Source organism: Mesoplodon mirus (assembly GCF_964341445.2).
Source record: "Mesoplodon mirus genome assembly, chromosome: 15".
NCBI classification, from domain to species: Eukaryota; Metazoa; Chordata; class Mammalia; order Artiodactyla; family Ziphiidae; genus Mesoplodon; species Mesoplodon mirus.
This window is the reverse complement of record NC_138991.1, coordinates 48,155,458-48,172,950: the sequence shown is the minus strand read 5'-3', so window position 1 is coordinate 48,172,950 and position 17,493 is coordinate 48,155,458. Positions and strand designations below refer to the sequence as shown.

General features: G+C 49.5%; 1 protein-coding gene across 2 annotated transcripts in view; it reads left to right on the top strand.

The window, feature by feature from the left end:
* Window positions 1–2,575: 2,575 nt before the first annotated feature.
* SCNN1B (sodium channel epithelial 1 subunit beta) overlaps window positions 2,576–17,493 on the top strand; it is an 80,731-nt gene continuing 65,813 nt past the window's right edge. The window contains exon 1 of one of the 2 annotated variants that reach the window (XM_082643458.1): window positions 2,576–2,834. The gene's annotated coding sequence lies outside the window, so the exon portion shown is untranslated. Of the gene's footprint in view, window positions 2,835–10,449; window positions 10,513–17,493 lie in introns of those variants that run through there. The other variant, XM_082643459.1, reaches the window with a different exon arrangement.

The following is a 17,493-nucleotide window of genomic DNA, read 5'->3' as shown; positions in this document are numbered from 1 at the left end:
GTTTTTTGTTTTTTTTGCCAAATGATCCATAGTTCTAAACACCTGACAAAAGTCCACGTGGACTTTCTGACGTCCTTCAGCCAACTCTGAGAACACTCCTCTCCATGTTCACAACTGCTTAAAATTCATACTTTAAAATATGTCAGCCTGACATCAACCAGTTCGTAGTTCCTATACACCCCCCCGACTCCAGCTCCCCCGCATTGGAAATCATGACATAAAGAAAGACATATCATTTGTACAAAGCCGCCCACAGCAACACAGTCCCAGAGGAGATGCACCCAGTGATGTTCAACAACAGGGCCTGGCCAGGGAAGCAGGGTGTGAACCAAAAGGAAAACCCTCCAAAATAACATGCATTGGGTGGAACGATATGATATTGCCATTTTTGTAGGTCAATAATAGTCTAATATCAACAATTTCAATGGTCACAATTGGATATACTAGGTTTATCAAACCTAGTGGTTTTTATACTAATGGTTTTCGAAGTGTGGTTTACAGACTTCTGGTGGAGGGGTTGTGGGGGGGAGTGGGAGTGTGTCCCAAAGATCCTTTCAAGAAAAACATGAAGTCAAAATTATTGTCATAATAATACTAAGATGTTACTTGCCTGGTCACCATGTTGACATTTGCACTGAGGAAAGCAATGGTTGACAAAAGCAATCGTGGGTAAAATTACATGAGGCTGGATTTCCTTTATTTATTTCCACTAAACAACATAATGCAACAGACTGAATTTAGAAGCAGATATATGAATCTACCTATCTTTTTTTTAAATTGAAGTATAGTTGATTTATGATATTGTGTTAGTTTCAGGTACACAGCAAAGTGATTTGGAGATATATATAGTTTTATGTGCTCTAAAAATTTAACTTGAAATAATTCATACTGTACAAATTAATCTGCAGCAGTGAAGTGCACAGGCTCTGGATTAAGACTGACTCTGGGTTCAAATCCCGACTCTGATGCTACCTAGTTGTGTGACCTTGGGCAAGTTACTCAACCTCCTGTGCCATAGTTTCCTCATCTGTATTACCCCAGGGGATTGCTGTGAGTTTTAATATAAGTGCCTAGAAACACCATCTGCCACAGAGTAAGCACTATAAACATGTTTGCTCTCATTGTTATTTCAATTCTCCTGCTTTTTTCATTCATGATTTTGAAGTCTTTGAACATTCATATGCATAGGTGGAATATGTTCTTGTTCAGTGCTGTATAGTATTCGATCACATAAACATTCCACATTTTATTTTATTATTTTTCTAAATACTGACAGTGATGGGGTCTTTCTGCTTGTAGAGGTTCATAAATTTATAGTGGCAAAAAGCCTCTCGGATGACTAATTTTCTCCAGCAGGGCTCAGCCTCTGTGATAGACAGAATAACAGCCAAAGATGTCTAAGTCCTCATTCCTATAACCTGTTAATATGTTAATATGTTAAATTACAGGGCAAAGGGGAAGTAAGACTGCAGTTAGAATTAAGATTGGTGATCAGTTGACCTAGAAATGGAGAGACTATCCTGGATTATCCATCCAGGTAGAACAAATGTAATTACAAGAGTCCTTATAAGTGGAAGAGAGAGGCAGAAGAGAGAGAACCAGAGATGTGGTGTATACAAAAGACTTGGCCTGACATTGCTGGCCAAGAAATGCAGGCAGTATTTAGAAGCTGGAAAAGGCAAGGAAATAGATTCTCCCCTAGAGCCTTCAGAAGGAGGACAGTCGTACCACTTTTTGATTTTAGTGGTGTCATACTTCTGACCTCCAGAACTGTAAGATAATACATTTATGTGTATTAAGCTAGTTACATTTGTGGTCGCTTGTTACAGCCACAAGGGAAAAGGAATAGTCTCTAAATGGCAAGACAAAGACAGGCTGACATTTGGGGTTTGCCATGCACATGTGAAATGAAGATACTGAAATGATAGTCCTTGGAACTGATGAGAAGAGGGAAGGAAATGAAGATTAGAGAAGGGGGCCTGGCAGCATGCTGAGGCTGAAGCACAGGTGTAGTGGGTGTCACTGGGAGGAAGCCAAAGGTCCAAACACATAGGGCCTTCAGGGGCTGACGAGGATCTGGAAGTGACCTTGGAGGATGTGGCTGAGGCCAAGGAAGGAGAAGGTCACTGAGAAAGCAAAGGTGAGGGTGAGGGAATGCAGAGGTAGGGTGAGGGAATGCAGAGGTCGGGTGAGGGGCAGGGAAATCAGCTGCAGAAGCCTATTCCTATGCAAACTCCTTGAAGTTCTCACCTTGCCCAGAGGACAATCTGTGCCTGCGGGGGTGTGGATGTGATGGGCGTGGTCGTACAGGTGTGCGCGATGTGTCCATGTACACCGCGGGGCAGGATGGAGTGTTGCACGGGGCACGTATGTGCTGGGGGGGCGGGGTAGGGGACTGTGGGTACAGTGGTCTGTCTGGGGAACACGAGGATGACGGGGTCTGTGCGTACATATTGGTGCCACAGGTCCGGATGGGTAGAAGGAGAATGCGGGGTGTGTGCGCGAGGAGTCCGGGTGGGTGTGCCGGGCAGACGTGGATGCGGAAGCGGGCACGAGGGAGCGTGCGCGGCAGGAGCTTGTTTCGGGGGAGAGTGAGAAAGAGGGGCGGCGAGGAGCCGGGCGGGCGCGGTGGCCCGGGCCGTCGGCGCCGCCAAGCCCCGCCCGCCGCGCTTCCGGACTTTCCCGCCCCGCCGCCCGCTCCCTCCCAGTCCCTGTCCGCGCGCTCGCGGCGCCACCGTGACAGCTGCCCAGCCGCCGCCGCCGCCTCCTCCCGAGCGCCGCCGCCGCCGCCGCCGCCGCCACCCGCGCGCATCCCAAGCCGCCGCGGGAAGCAGGTACGACAGCGACGCCGGGCTCCGCGCCTTCCCCCGCCGCCCACCCCGCCATTTCCCACCTGAGGGCGCTCGGCGGCGGCGCCGGCGGCGCTGCGGGCATCCGGCCTCGGGCGCAGGGGGACCACCGCAGAGGATTGTGGGGGGAGTGGGGAAGCCCCCGGATGCGAGCCGAGGGACCGGGAGAGGGCGATGAGTGTCTGTCAGGGGCAGCAGAGAGGGCGGCAGCGTCCTCGGCCCCGAGGGGCGGGCTGAGGTGTCGTTCGGGAGGGCGACAGCAGCGACACCTGAGAGTGCGGGCTAGGCGCCGGGACGCACGCCTTTTCTGGAATTAGGTCCTTCTTGGTGTCCCCATTTTACAGAGGAGAAAACTGAGGGTCAGAGGCTGGAGACGCCTCCCCGGGTTCCAGGGACAAGTTGCTGAGCCCAGATTTGAACCCAGGGAATCTGACCCCAGAGCCCACCCTAGCCTCCCCTGCCAGCCCGCCTCTGGGCAACGGGGGTTCATTCCCTGAGTTGTCCCCCTTGGGGCCACACTGGGAGGAGGCCAGATCCGGAGGCCCTGCTGTCTATCCCCCAGAGGGGCATATGTCGGAGATTTGGGGGTGCTAGGCAGGGGGTGGGGGCGGACAGCTGGGGCAGGACCTCTCCCTCCAGTGTGGAGGGAGAAACTGAGTCAGGGGGAGGTTTCCGGAGGAAGCAGCAGAGCTCCTCCATCCACAAGAGGCAGGACAGCTCCCACACCCCATCTCCACCAGGGAGTGAGGGCAGAACAGCCAAAGTGGCGGTTTGTCCCTGACAGCGGAGCCCTCAGAGAGTCCATGGGGGTCCTGTGTGAATTGCTCCCCAGGCTTAAGCCTCCCTGCGGCCTCCACGTGACATCCACCAGTGGCCCAACGTACCTGCCCACTGAACTGTGTGATGCCGTGAGGAGTACACAGATCCATTCTCCTTTGTCTGTAAAATTTCAACCCCTGACCTCCATGCCCCCGCAAAGGTAACTGCCTTCATAATTTGGTGAGTTCCTTCTAGGCCTTTCCTACACCCAGGCAGTCGTATACATGCGTACCCATAGGAGGTATGTAAACTGCAGAGTAATGTTGTGGGTGGATGTTTAATAGAAACGGTATAATCCATCCACATCATTCTGAAACTTGCCACCCCCCTCCACCCAGTTATCATTTCTTTGAAAGTTATCCAAGTTGCTGCATATAAATCTAGCTTATTTATTTTAACTGCTGCCTTGTTTTCCACCATGGATATGCCTACTGATGGGCAGTTAAGTTGTAAAAATTAGGGGACTGTTTCATATTTCAACCTCTGCTGTAAATTGACATCCCTGGGTTAAGATTTCTTTGTACTTTGTCCTAAACTAACTTCACAGGATCTGAATTTGGGGGACAAGGTCCCCTGTTCTCCATTGCACATGCATGTGCATGCACACATACACAAGGCATACACACATGCACAGGTGCACATACGCACATCTCTATGCTTCTGTCTGTGGACAAGTACAAACACTACACCCCACTATCTGCAGTTGCTGCTGAGCCCAAAGGCCTGGGGTTGAGCCAGGCCACAAGTTCTGCCTGTCCAGACCCCAGTGGGGAGAATTCCCATAAGGGACCATGTCCAGGAGTTCCCTCTAGACACTCTCAATGCCGTCCCTGCCATCTAGTAGGACACAGAAGGAGTTAGAAACCATGCCTGACAGACTGGATGTCCAGGGTCCTATCTGAGTACCACAAACTTTCCAGGTCTGGGCTGTACTGTGGGAGTGTGCTTGCCCTAGAACGTGGGCCAGAACCATCAAAAGTTTGGTGGAAGGCCTGATGACAGCTGGTTGAGGAAAAGCTAGAATCAGAGCTGTGTGCATCACAGTCCCAGCTCCACCTCTTCCTAGCTTGGGCAATAATTCCCTTCCACTCTCTGAGCCACAGTTTCACATCTGTAACCCGGGGATGATGAAGATGGCAGCCTCCCAGAACTGTTGAGTGGATCAGTGGGATGACGGAACAAAACACTTAACTAACTCATTGTCAGCACTTGGAAAGCAGGAAGTCTTATCTTGGACACAGGAGACCCGGAGATGGCCCCAAGGTTGGGGTGGTGCTCAGGGCCACCATTTGGGACCTCGTCCACATCCCAAGTGCAGGTCAGAGAATCTCAGTGCTGAGTGGGACTGGGATGAGAGCTCAGCTTGTGAGAGCCACGCCCACCTCACAGTGAGGTCCAGAAGTGTCATGGCACCTACAAAAGACCTACTGTGCGCCTAGCCCTGAGCTAAGATGCAGAAACAAACTGAGACGAGGTTCCCACAAAGCAGACCTGTGTGCAGCTTTTGTGAGGTCCACACTCCTTTTTCAATTTTAGCTTACTCCCAAGATTTTAAAAGGTGGGATATGTCACATAAAACTTGATATTTCTGGATCCTCTTGAGAAAAGAGGATCAGAAAGGCTGACAGCTCCAGCCCTAACATTCGGCTGCCCCCTGGGATGGGGCAGGCGCCCTCCAGGGTAGCACAGTCCCCACCTGGCCCACCCCTCATTCATAAAGAGCAGCATAATATAAATGTTAATAACACAGACTCCACAGTCAGCTTCTGCATCCCAGCTCTGGCATGGATTAGTTGTATGGTCTAAAGCAAATTATTTAGCATTTTTGTGATTCGATTTCCTCATATGGAAAATAGGGATAATAAGTAGCACTTGCCTCAGAGGACTATTTTAGGCATTAAATGAATCAACAAACCTCAGCCTCTTACAGCAGTGCCTGGTGCATGGAAAACACTAAGTGCTGATGAAGCTGGTGATTGCTGGTGGTGGTATAAGTTGCCTGGTCCCTGTAACAGTGCAATTTGTATTCCAAATTGTATTCCATATAAGATGTTATGGGAACACAAGTGAAAGAGGAAAATGTTGTCCTCTTCCTGCTTTTCCAAGGGCAGGAAGAGGACAACATTTCAAGGAAAGTGACAAAAAGGAGGGGACTTCTAAGGTGGGTTTTGAAGGATGAATAGGAGTTTCTCTGGAGCAATAGCCTGAGAAAGGCATTTCCACACAGAGGAAACAGCCTTTCCAAAGGCCTGGGAGCATGACCAGGTGAAGCAGGTTTAGGAAGTGACCGTAGTGCAGTGTGACTTCTGGTAAAGGTATCTCAGAGTATAGGGAGAGGGAAGATGGATCTGGAGGGACAGAAAAGGACCTTGAGATCATGATGGGGCTTGCGGCAAGAAAGGAGATGTACATTTCTCGTGCCTTACAGATGCCCTTATAATCATCAGCCCTGTCATCCTCATAATGCCCCAAGAATCAGGTTTTTGGTCCCCACTTACTGATGAGTTAGAGGCTCAGGGATGGTAAGTCACTTGCTCAAGAGCTCACATGATGGGTCAGTGGCTGAGCTGGAATCAGACTCCAGATCTGTCTGATTCTAAAGCCCATGCACCCTCTCTGAGCCTCAGGTTTTCCACTGTAAAGTGGAGTTAATACTAGTAAAACCTACTGTGTGGGCTTGGTGTGAGGATGAGATGAGAATGAATGCACAGCCCCTGGCACAGAGCAGTTGCTGTTGTTATTTTGATTGAATGAAGCCTGTGTTCTTCCAGGCCTCTCACCCTAACTCATACCACTGCCCAGCCTGAGATGGGGGTCCCCAGGGAGTGGATGTCCTGGGCCATTGGGTCTCAAGTTGTGGTCCCTGGACCAGAAGCCTCAGCATCACCTGGAGATTTTTTCAAAATGCAGATTCTCAGACCCAGTCTAGACCTACTAAGTCAGAGACTCTGGGGGTGGGCCCAGCAACCTGTAATTTAACAAGACCTCCAGGTGGCTCTCATGAAAGCTAAAATTTCAGAATCACTGGTCTGGAGGAAACCTTCAAATGAGATCCTCTTTGGCCACCTGCACCCACCTCCCTCTAGAAGAGTGGGTTGGTGGTGAGAATTCTGCCCTCGCAAAGACCAAACCTGGAGGGGATGCCCTAAGACAAAGGCACATCCCCTCCAGCATGGGAGGGAGGCTGGAAAGAACCACTTCTTTACAGATAGGAAAGTTGCCAAGGGGCCTAGTGGGGGTTTTATTCTCTAGAACTTGCTCTCCTTTCTAGTCTCACAGCCACCAGTGGGCCCACCTTGAGGGCCTGGGGCAAGATTTGACTTTCAGAGGAGTTATTTTCTAGCGCGGGATCAGGGAGCTGAGGACCTGTCCCCCTCGCAGTAAAAGCTCGCGATTAGAGTCTCTCTGTGAACAGTCTCTTCTCCCTTGGCATCTTGAGAACACGTGTCCAGGCCCAAGTCTAGGTTGGGGACAATAATATTTTGCCGAGGACCTCCAATCAAGAAGCAGGCCCACTCCACGTGTCTTCTTCAAAGCGCTGATCGGAGTGGGGAAGCGGTACAGCCTAATGGGTAGAAGAACGGGCCTTGCCTTAAAGATAGAAGTTGCTGAGTCTGGCTACATAAAAATTAATTTTTTCTGCATGACCAAAACAAACAAACAAAAATCCATAAGCCCAGGCATGCCAAACTAGTAAAAGTATTTGTCACTTTTATGACAGAGTTAATTTCATAGAGAGCTCTTATAAATGAAAGACGAACCACGTGATCCAAAAGCGGGGGCCGGGTGGGGGAAGGAATAGAGGATATGATTCTACTGTTTACATAAAAAGAAATACAATTGAATTCAAACAGATGAAAAGATGCTGAACTCTGAAAACAGAAATGCACAACAAAACCACACTGAGTCTGTTTTCCACCTGCAAGTTCGCTGGGTAACACTCTGTGCTGGTGTGGCAACCGGGATTCTGACTCTGCTGGTGGGAGCACAAATTGGGGCAACCTGAGGCGGGGGTAAGAAAACTGTCAGTATTGAAGATGCTCATACCCTCTGTCTCTGCCACTTCACCTCTTGGAATTTATCCAGTGGATATCCTTGCACTGGGCACATCATGTTAGGACAAAGATAGTCTGTGTGTGAGAGCAATTGATTGGAAATGAGCTAAACATCCACCAGAGGGGAACTAAGTACTGTACATGTCAGGACAGCCATGCAAGAGAATATGATGCAGCCATTCAAAAGAAAGCAGTAGCTCGCATGAATAAATATGAAACCATCTTCCAGGTGTATTGTTTTTTTTTTTTACATCTTTATTGGAGTATAATTGCTTAACAATGGTGTGTTAGTTTCTGCTTTATAACAAAATAAGTCAGTTATACATATACATATGTTCCCATATCCCCTCCCTCTTGCATCTCCCTCCCACCCTCCCTATCCCACCCCAGGTGTATTGTTAAAAGAAAAATGCAAGGTATGGAACAGTGTATAGTGTTCTACCACGTGTGTGTGTGTGTGTGTGTGTGTGTGTGTTTTAAAAAGGGATTCAATGTTATATGTGTATATATTTGTATATGCACATTAGAATCTGGAGGACACACTAGAAGCTGGTTAACTTTGAGGAGGGAAACTGATAGATGAGGAGACTTACCTTTCATTGCATACAATTTGGTACTCATTAGATTTTTTTCCCTCATACAGTTGTTATATTATAGTTATAAAATATAGCCACATGTATCTTCTTTCTCCTTATTTAAAACAAGCATAAAAAAAAAACAAACCAAGCATAACACTAGAGATAAGGTTAACTCCCCCTTTGGCTATGACCCAAATTATATAATATGTTTTCAAATAAAAAATAAATTATGGTTTTAAGTAGGGCCTTTATCACAAAAGAACAAATATTGTATGATTCCACTTATATGAGGCGCCTAGAAGAGGCAAATTCAGAGAAAATAGAAGAGAGGTTACCAGGGGCTGAGGGGGAGGGGTGGATGGGGAGTTAGTGTCTAATGGGTACAGAGTTCCATTCTGGTTGGGATGATGAAATTTTTCTGAAGATGGATAAGTGGTGATGGTTGCACAACAATGTGAATGCGTAACGCCACTGAAATGTACACTTAAACATGGTTGAAATGGCGACCCTTTTGTTCATGTCTATTATGAATAAATTTGCACTGACAGCGTATTAGCAAGTTAGTTTTAAAACAATTAGCTGGGTGGGAAAAGTGAAAGTGTAATTGCTGGTAAGCCAAGGCTACTTTAATTTTGTGGAACAGATTTAACTCCTTTGATGTAAGACACAGGCAGGAAAGGCTGGGAGGGGGGCTGGTGTGGCATCTTGCAACTCCAATTATGACATTTCAATTCACAATCTTTGTAAGACAATTATGTTTCAACCTGCATCTTGACATTAAAGTATATCTTTACCAAAAAAAGGGTTAAAATGGTAAATTTTACGTTGTATATTTTGCCACAGTGAAAATATTTAGGGATGACAAAGAAACAAGTAGGGGCTTTGATATCAGATTGCTTGGGTTCTAGTCCTTGATTCCACCACTTCTTAGCTGTGTATGCTTGATCAAGTGTGTGTACTTCTTTAAAGCCTCAGTTTTCCCACCTACAAAATGGGGTTGTCAGAGAGTACCTGCAAGGAATCCTGCAAGAACTAGATGACTTTATCTATACAGAGTGCTTGCTCTGCATCTCTGGAACAACTGTAGGAGGTCGGGTTTAAGAGGATAGAGAGGCTAGAATCAGCTACTGGACCAAATATTAAGACCAGCAGATTCAGGTGGAGTGAGTTTATATACAGGGAGTTTATAAAAGAACCATCTATATTTATATATCACTTTGTATTTGCAAAAAAAAATTTTTTTAATGCATTTCCATAGTGTAAACTCACAGAATGTCGAGTCAGACAAAATTATCTTGGCTGGTGGGAATCCACCAAAGATGCAGCAATTCTAAACCTGTGGCCTCCTAACCTACAGAGATCCAAATCCTGACTCTGTCACTTATTAGCTGTGTCACCTTAGGCAAGTTACTTAACCTCTCTGTGTTTCACATTTCTCTTCTGCAAACTGGAGGTGATAATAATTCTCACCCCATTAGGGATGTTACGAGGATCAAAGGTGTCAAGTGCTTAGGGTGTTGCCTGGCCCACAGTAAGTCCTAAGTAATTGTTAAGAAAAAAAATAAACTTGAAATAAGCCTGAAAGTCTTAGCATTTTTGTTTTTAAAAGAGGAATTTATTTTTTACACTAAGGAAACAATATCCTAGCAAAGATACAGTCAGGGGGCTGAGATGAATCTGCAGGACTTCCCTGGGATGGGTTGGGGAGGCCAAGATAAGGTAAGAGGGGGCCAGCTGATGAGGGATGAGGCGGTAAGAGGCTCCGAGGGCTTCAGGGATTTTCCCAAGAGGCCTCACAGTTATAACAGCAGAGCCCAGATTCAGCCCCAACTTTCTCCTTCTCCCCAGTGTCTTGAAGATCAGGGGCCCTTTCCATGCAGACCTTTGGGACAATACAGGTAGCTTTGCTTCCTCTTGACGTGCCGGGGAACTCACTCCCAAGCTGAGGCCTGGAAGGAGGGCTAAGACCTGGGAAGCCTGGCACACCCTCCTTCAGGAGCCGCACCTGCATGCCTGTTCCTTCAAGGACCTTAAGTGGGGGCTAGATTGCAACCTCCCCAAACAAGCTGATTCCTGAAATTCCACTCTCACCTGTCTGTGTGTGGAGTTTGTTGATTTTCCTGGTTGAGAGGCACCGCCTCCCACCACCCCAGGAGGATCACCTTTGTCCTTTCTCAGCGGCTTGCACCACAGTGAGAAGGAGTTTGGCTGGTAAGCGAGAGACCTTCGGGGTCTGAGGCTGAAGGTCGGGGTGGACCGGAAGGCAGCCTTTGAAGGGCTGTTTTAGAGATTGGGGGGGGGATGTAAAATGTTTAGATGTGTGCTTGGCACGGGCTGGGTGCTCCCAAGGGGAAGGAGGGGCGTTTACTGGGCCTGGGGGGCCTGGTTTACTGCAGACTGCCTGGGGAGACCGCTCTTGTCCTCAGAGCATTGCTGCCACGCCTTGAGTGTTGAAATCCCCCAGACGCCTAAATTGTCTTCTTTGGACAGTCAGTTGATGTAACGGTTAAGGGTTGGGAGTTAAACAGGGTGGAGTTGGAGCTTAGCTCTGTGTGACCTTGCATGAGACACTTAACCTCTGAGCCCCAACCCTGGCCTGTGGATTGTAGACAATAGGACCTCCTGCAGGGTCGTAAGTAAGCAAGCACAGCACAGCACCTTAGCAGCTGGTAATTGACCCCCATTCACTGGCCCCACCCTTCTTACTGCTCTGATTAACTCCAGAAATGCTGTTCTAACCCTGCTTCAAGAAGGGATGCAGGTGGGGCAGTGGGAGGAGAGTCCTGGGCTGAAAAGACCGAGACACCTGCAGAATTCAGGGAAAGTTGAAAGATCAGAATCGGCCTGGGCGTGTGTGTCCCGGGAGGGGTGACACTCAAGCGCAGGGTGGACCGGCTGATTGCAGCTTGCTGGCTGGTGGAGCAGGACCCGGTCTGGGCCTCACCCTCCCTGACCCCTCTGACACCAGATGACAGTGGGTGGCAGCCTGGCCATGGGATGACCCACCCATTGGGCAGATCTCCCTGCATAGAAGAAAGAACCTGGCAGAGCAAGGCGGGGGTGGGGGGGGGCATCAGACACATTTCCCGGCCTTTGGGAATATTCAGGGAGTGTTTCCTGAAGGCTACAACACTAGTTCGCAGGGATCTAAACTTCTAGGGGCCAGATTTTGTCTATTTTGTTCATTGCTTCACTGCTGCAGCCCCAGCTCCCAGTAGACACTCAATGAATATTGGTTGAGTGAATGAATGACAGATGGCTGGATGATTGCCAGTGATGGCCTAGGCCCTGGAGATACAGGGTAGAGCAAGTCACACGCCTCAGCCCCCAGGAGACCCCAACACCCTCACCCGAGACCCCCTCTGCATCCTCACTCCCACTCTTGAACTCCCACTGTGGCCCACCAGTGGCTGGGCCTGAGGTGGGTGGAGCCGTGTACCTGTGGGATCTTAGGATCTAATTGGCTAAAAACTCCTCCCTGCAGCCAGACAGCTCCAAAACTCATCTCAGTCACTGCAGACGGTGCGGCCACTCTGGGAACCATGTTATTTTGCTTGCCTTGTGCACAGGGATGAACTGACTTCAGTTTATCTCAACACAAGATATAGTTCGTCAGAGAAATGCGGGCCCATGTGGCTTTCTCCTCTGTAATAATAATAGGCAGCATTTTAAAGTATACACTACAGGCCGGGCACAAACGTTACATCATAGAATTTGTTCAGCAACCATAAAGGTACAGACACTCTCCCTCACTTGACCTTTGGAGAGACTTGTGGGGTCTCATCATATTATTCCAACAGTCCAGTGAAACGGGTGATGTAATTGTCTGCATTTTGCAGATAAGAAAGCAGGCTCAGAGAGGTTAAGTAGCTTGCCCAAGGTCACACGGAGCTAGCAAATGGTGGGGCTGGGATTCGAACTCAAGCAGTCTGACCACAGAGCTCACCCTGCCTCTCCTCAGCTTCCAGATGAGTGTGGAGGAGGAATGGAAATTTTTACTCTGTGACAATGGCTCTCAAAGCCCTTGGTTTACCAGCAGCGGAGTATAAGGTTTCAGCTGTTCACTCCCCTAGGACCTACCCCGGGTCGCTGTGTGGATGAAGATTCTAATCTCCCCCAACAGAGAAGGGCAGGAGCCCAGCTTGAAAATGACTGTGATTCTTGGGGCAGCAGCCCCTTGCTGGGCACCAGATTCTCAGCCTCCAAATCTCCCTGGAGGCCTGGGTGAAGGCCACCTGGGGCCCAGGAAACCCTCCGAGGCCAGGCCTCCCTCCCAGGGACTTAGTTCCAAAGCCAAGCTGGATTTCAGAGGTTGGCAGGAAATGGAGACTTAGCAGGAAGTAGGAGGGACCAACAGAGAAAAACGTTACTCTTTTTTCCCTTTCTTTTCTCTGATTCATGCCTTTCACCTAGTGTCTGAGGAGGAGGGTGTTTATTGAACACACTCCAGTGCAGTGGAATCCACTCTGGAGGTCTAGGGCACAGAGACCTCAACTGACCCAGCACTTGTAGAGTGCTAACTATAGAACAGGCATGGTGAGCAGTGTTTTACCTGAGTTACCTCATGTAGTCTGCACAGTAACTGTATCAGGTAGGTACATCATGGTCACTGCCACCATCATCATCATCATCATTATCACCACCTGCATCATTATCATCCCCATCCTCTTATCACTACTCTCATCGTCATCACCTTTATCTTCATCATCATCAGCACCTTCTCCTCCTCATCACCATCATCCCCATTATTAGCATCATCTCCTTCATCACCATCATCACCTGCAGCAACATCATAGTCACCCACATGGCTTCCCAGACCCAAGACCCAATCTGCAGATAGGGAAACAGACCTAGAGGACATGACACATTCATCCCCTAGAAAGATAAGCATTGGGCTCTAAAGTCTAAAAGACCCAAACCTGATTCCTGACTCTGACACTGTTTAACTGTGTGACTTTGGGCAAGCAACCTAACCTCTCTGAACCTCTCCAAGCCCTTGTCTGTAAAATGGGGATAAGCATAGTTCCTGCCTCATTGGGTTGTGATGAAGGTCACATGAACTGGTGCGTGTAAAGTGCTGGCCCAGGACCTGGCTCAAATCATAAAAGCAAAACAAGCACAGGAAAACACACAGGCGAGGACAGCAGTAGTTAAGGGGAGAGCTGGGAGCGTTTGGCTGGGAGTTCCCAGCAGCCCTGCATGGCCAGGGGCAGGTGTTGCCCAGCGTGAGAACGAACAGTACAGGGCTAGCGTGGGGCAGCTTGGGGTCAGGATTGGAGAGAACACTCGAGAGCCCTTCTTTCTTTCCAAGGAGGCAGGGTGTGGAGGGATGGGAAGGGGACCTCTCACCTGGAGCAGGGCCAAGAGTTCAGAGCTGGGAGCTGCGGTCAGTCTAGTCTGAGACAGAGCGGGGGGGCAGGATCTTTTTCCAAGTTGGATGGAGGAGGTTCCAGTAAGAGCCAGCCACTCCCTGCCCCAGACCCAAAGGGCTCCCCAAGCCTGCCAGCCTGCACCTCCACCATCCATGGTGGCGTTTCCTTCTGGGCTGCCTCCCTTTTGGATGAATTGTTTCTGAATAGCAGTTAAGGTGGGCACCCAAGGCCAATCTTGTGCCAGGCAACATGAGCACCTCACCTCCAGCCTCCAGCTGCACAGGCCCAGGGGTGCCGTTCACACCGGGTACACTGTGAATAATGCCCCCTAGGGTTGTGCAGTGCACAGTCACACGAGGCAGCTCTGCTAGCCTCCTTCTTCCTGAAGTGGGTACAGAATCTATCTTGGGTCCCCCAGGTCTGGCTGCAGCTCAAGGCAGAGAAGGTTGATTGGTGTCTGGATGCCAGTTAAGATGCAGAGGCCCAGGTTTGCTGCCCAAGGCTTGTCCTTGAGAAGGTTGTGTCTGGGCATCGTGTTGACTGGTGATAGTGATGGATTATTGAGAGGCAATATAGCAAAGTAGTTATGAGAGCAGCCTCTGGAGTCATGCAGACCTGGGTTCAATTCTGTTCTACTCCTGTCGCTCTGTGACTTTAGGAAAATCACCTGTGCCTCTGTTTCCTCATCTAAAAAATGGGTATATGATAATACACATGGGCATATACTAGTCCTCCCTCTCTCGGGGAGTGAGAAGGAAATGAGGTGATTCGGGTAAAGCTCTAAGGACAGTGCCCACCACGTAGCTAAATGGTCACTACATGTTAAGGATCAATGATATCACCAGCCAGGGAGGTGGGGTTCAGAGTTGCCCACTGGAAGGCAGCTCCCTAAAATCCTGCCAAGGTGATGAAGGATTTAGGGTCCAGTCTGAAGTCTTTGGCTCAGAGCCAGACCAAGTCAATACTTGATCGGGCCTTGTCAACATAACCTTTTCATAATCAAGTGCTGCTAAGGTTTCAGAGATTGTGTAGGGGAGATTATGTGCGTAAATACTGGGAAGGACTGCAGTCCAGGCCTCCAGGCCCTCAATTCATTCCTCCAGCCCAGAGGTTGGCAAACTATGGCCCAGAGGCCAAGTTTGTGCAGTCCATGAGCTAAGAATGGCTTTTCTGTGGTTGAAAAAAAAAAATCAAGAGAAAAATCATATTCTGTGACACATGTAAATTACAGGCAGCTTAAAATTCAGTGTTCATAAAGAATTATTAAAACACAGTTGTCGGGCTTCCCTGGTGGCACAGTGGTTGAGAGTCCACCTGCCAATGCAGGGGACGCGGGTTCATGCCCCGGTCCGGGAGGATCCCACATGCCGCGGAATGGCTGGGCCTGTGAGCCATGGCCGCTGAGCCTGCGCGTCCGGAGCCTGTGCTCCGCAACGGGAGAGGCCACGACAGTGAGAGACCCACGTACCGCAAAAAAACCAAAGAAACAAAAAAAACAAAAAACAAAAAACACAGTTGTGCTGGGAATTCCCTGGTGGTCCAGTGGTTAGGACTCCATGCTTCCACTGCCAGGGGCCTGGGTTCAATCCCTGGCCGGGGAAATAAGATCCCACAAGCCGCATGGCATGGCCAAAGGAAAAGAAAAAATGATTGAGCTATGCTCAGTCATTTAATATTATCTCTGGCTGCTTTCACACTCCCATGGCTGCACTGAGTAGCTGCGACAGCTACTCAGTGTAATTGTGGTTCCATTATGCAGACGAGTTTGGGAACTTCTGTCCCAGCCCTTTTTGAGTCCCTACTGTGTGCCTCTTGCCATGCCTGGGAGGGCTGTCCCAAGCTCAGAAAGCTTACCCAGAGATGAGGCACCTTTCCTGCCCCAAGGCCTATATGCTTGTGCCCCATAGGCCTGATTTTGTGTGACCTACACAATAATTTTTTTAATGTTTATTTATTTATTTAGCTGCGTCGGGTCTTAGTTGTGGCACGCGGGATCTTCGTTGTAGCACACGGGATCTTTTGTTTCTGCGTGCGGGCTTCTCTCTAGTTCTGGTGCGCGGGCTCCAGGACGCGCGGGCTCAGTAGTTGCAGCATGCAGGCTCTCTAGTTGTGGCACGTGGGCTCTAGAGCCTGCGGGCTTAGTTGCCTCACGGCATTTGGAATCTTGTTTCCCAACTAGGGATCAAACCATATTGGAAGGCAGATTCTTAACCACTGGACCGCCAGGGAAGTCCCCCCCACACAGTAATTTTTAAATCAGGACATTTCACCTTGGCATCTGGGTTTCCAGATTCTCTTGAAAAATTGGAAGATCTGGCCATCCTGGGCTCACATTTCCAAAGAGCAATGATCAGCTGGATCTAACCTGGCTTCATTTTTTAACATCACCTTCTTGGTCCCTGGAAGCATTTGAGTTTGAGACCCCTGACTTTATGGCAAGGAACTCTAGGCTAGCGCGTCCTAAATTTTAACATGTACACGAGTGCCGGGGGGTCTTGGTAAGTGCAGATTCTGACTCAGTAAGTGAAGTGGGGCCTGAATATTGTGTCTCTAACAAGCTCCTAGGTGATGCTGATCGCCTGGTCCTGGTACTTGAGTAGTAAGGATATAGGCCTCAAATTTAGCGTGGCCCAGAATCTCCTAGGGGGCTGTGAAAACCCAGGTTAGTTGTTCAAACCCAGAGTTTCTGATTCAGGAGGTCTGGAGTGGGGCCTGAGGAGCTGCCTTTCTAACAAGTTCCCAGGTGATGTTGCAACAGCTGCTCTGGGGCCAGACTTTGAGAACCATTACTCTAGGCTAGGCACTGGTTGACGCATCCATTGGCCCGCACCTAGGCTGGGGGCTCTGAGGTCCCCCAGATGGCAGGATCTTTATTCCCTCTGAGGTCAGGCTCCTTGACACCCAGCTGTCGCCTAGGAAACCAGGTCTTTTTTTTTTTTTTTTGGTTGCATTGGGTCTTTGTTGCTCCGCACGGGCTTTCTCTAGTTGCAGTAAACAGGGGCTACTCTTCGTTGTGGTGCGCGGGCTTCTCATTGCTGTGGCTTCTCTTGTTGCGGAGCACGGGCTGTAGGCACTCAGGCTCAGTAGTTGTGGCACGCGGGCTCTAGAGTACAGGCTCAGTAGTTGTGGTGCATGGGCTTAGCTGCTCCACGGCATGTGGGATCTTCCTGGACCAGGGCTCGAACCCGTGTCCCCTTCATTGGCAGGTGGATTCTTAAGCACTGTGCCACCAGGGAAGTCCTGGAAACCAGGTCGTTATTGGCTTCTTCAGTCACTGTCTCTTTGACCCAACCCAAGCAGTTTCCTCAAGTTCATATCGACAGTTTAAAGATGGAATTGGAGCCCAGACGTGGGAGAATTTTCTGTCCATGTGTTGCACCCCTCCCCCATTACAAAGGGTTCTGATTCTTGCATCTTAGGATCAAAGACCTCCTCCAAAAAGGTCTCACGTTAGATACCACAGGGGGCCCTGCTCAAGAGGATCTGAGCCCCAGAGATGGAGTCTCAGGTGGGTCTGGGCCTGCAGCTCCAGGCCTGAAAGCCACAGGGCAGGAGGGGAGAGGCCACACCTGCAGATTCTGTGGCTGCTGCAGCCTCAGGGACGGGGCAGGGCCCTCTGGCAGGTCAGGCCGGGCCCAGCGCCATCCGCCACAACTGCCTTGAGCAAGAATGACCACCTGGGCCAGGACCGGTTCCCCCGAGTCCTTGAAATTGAGAGGGCCGGCAGCGGATCTGGATGGGTGAGCTTGAGGAGATCAGAGATTACAAATTGTTTCATTCTCTTCCTGGACACTGAGGGGGGCAGGGACTCGCTGCCTCA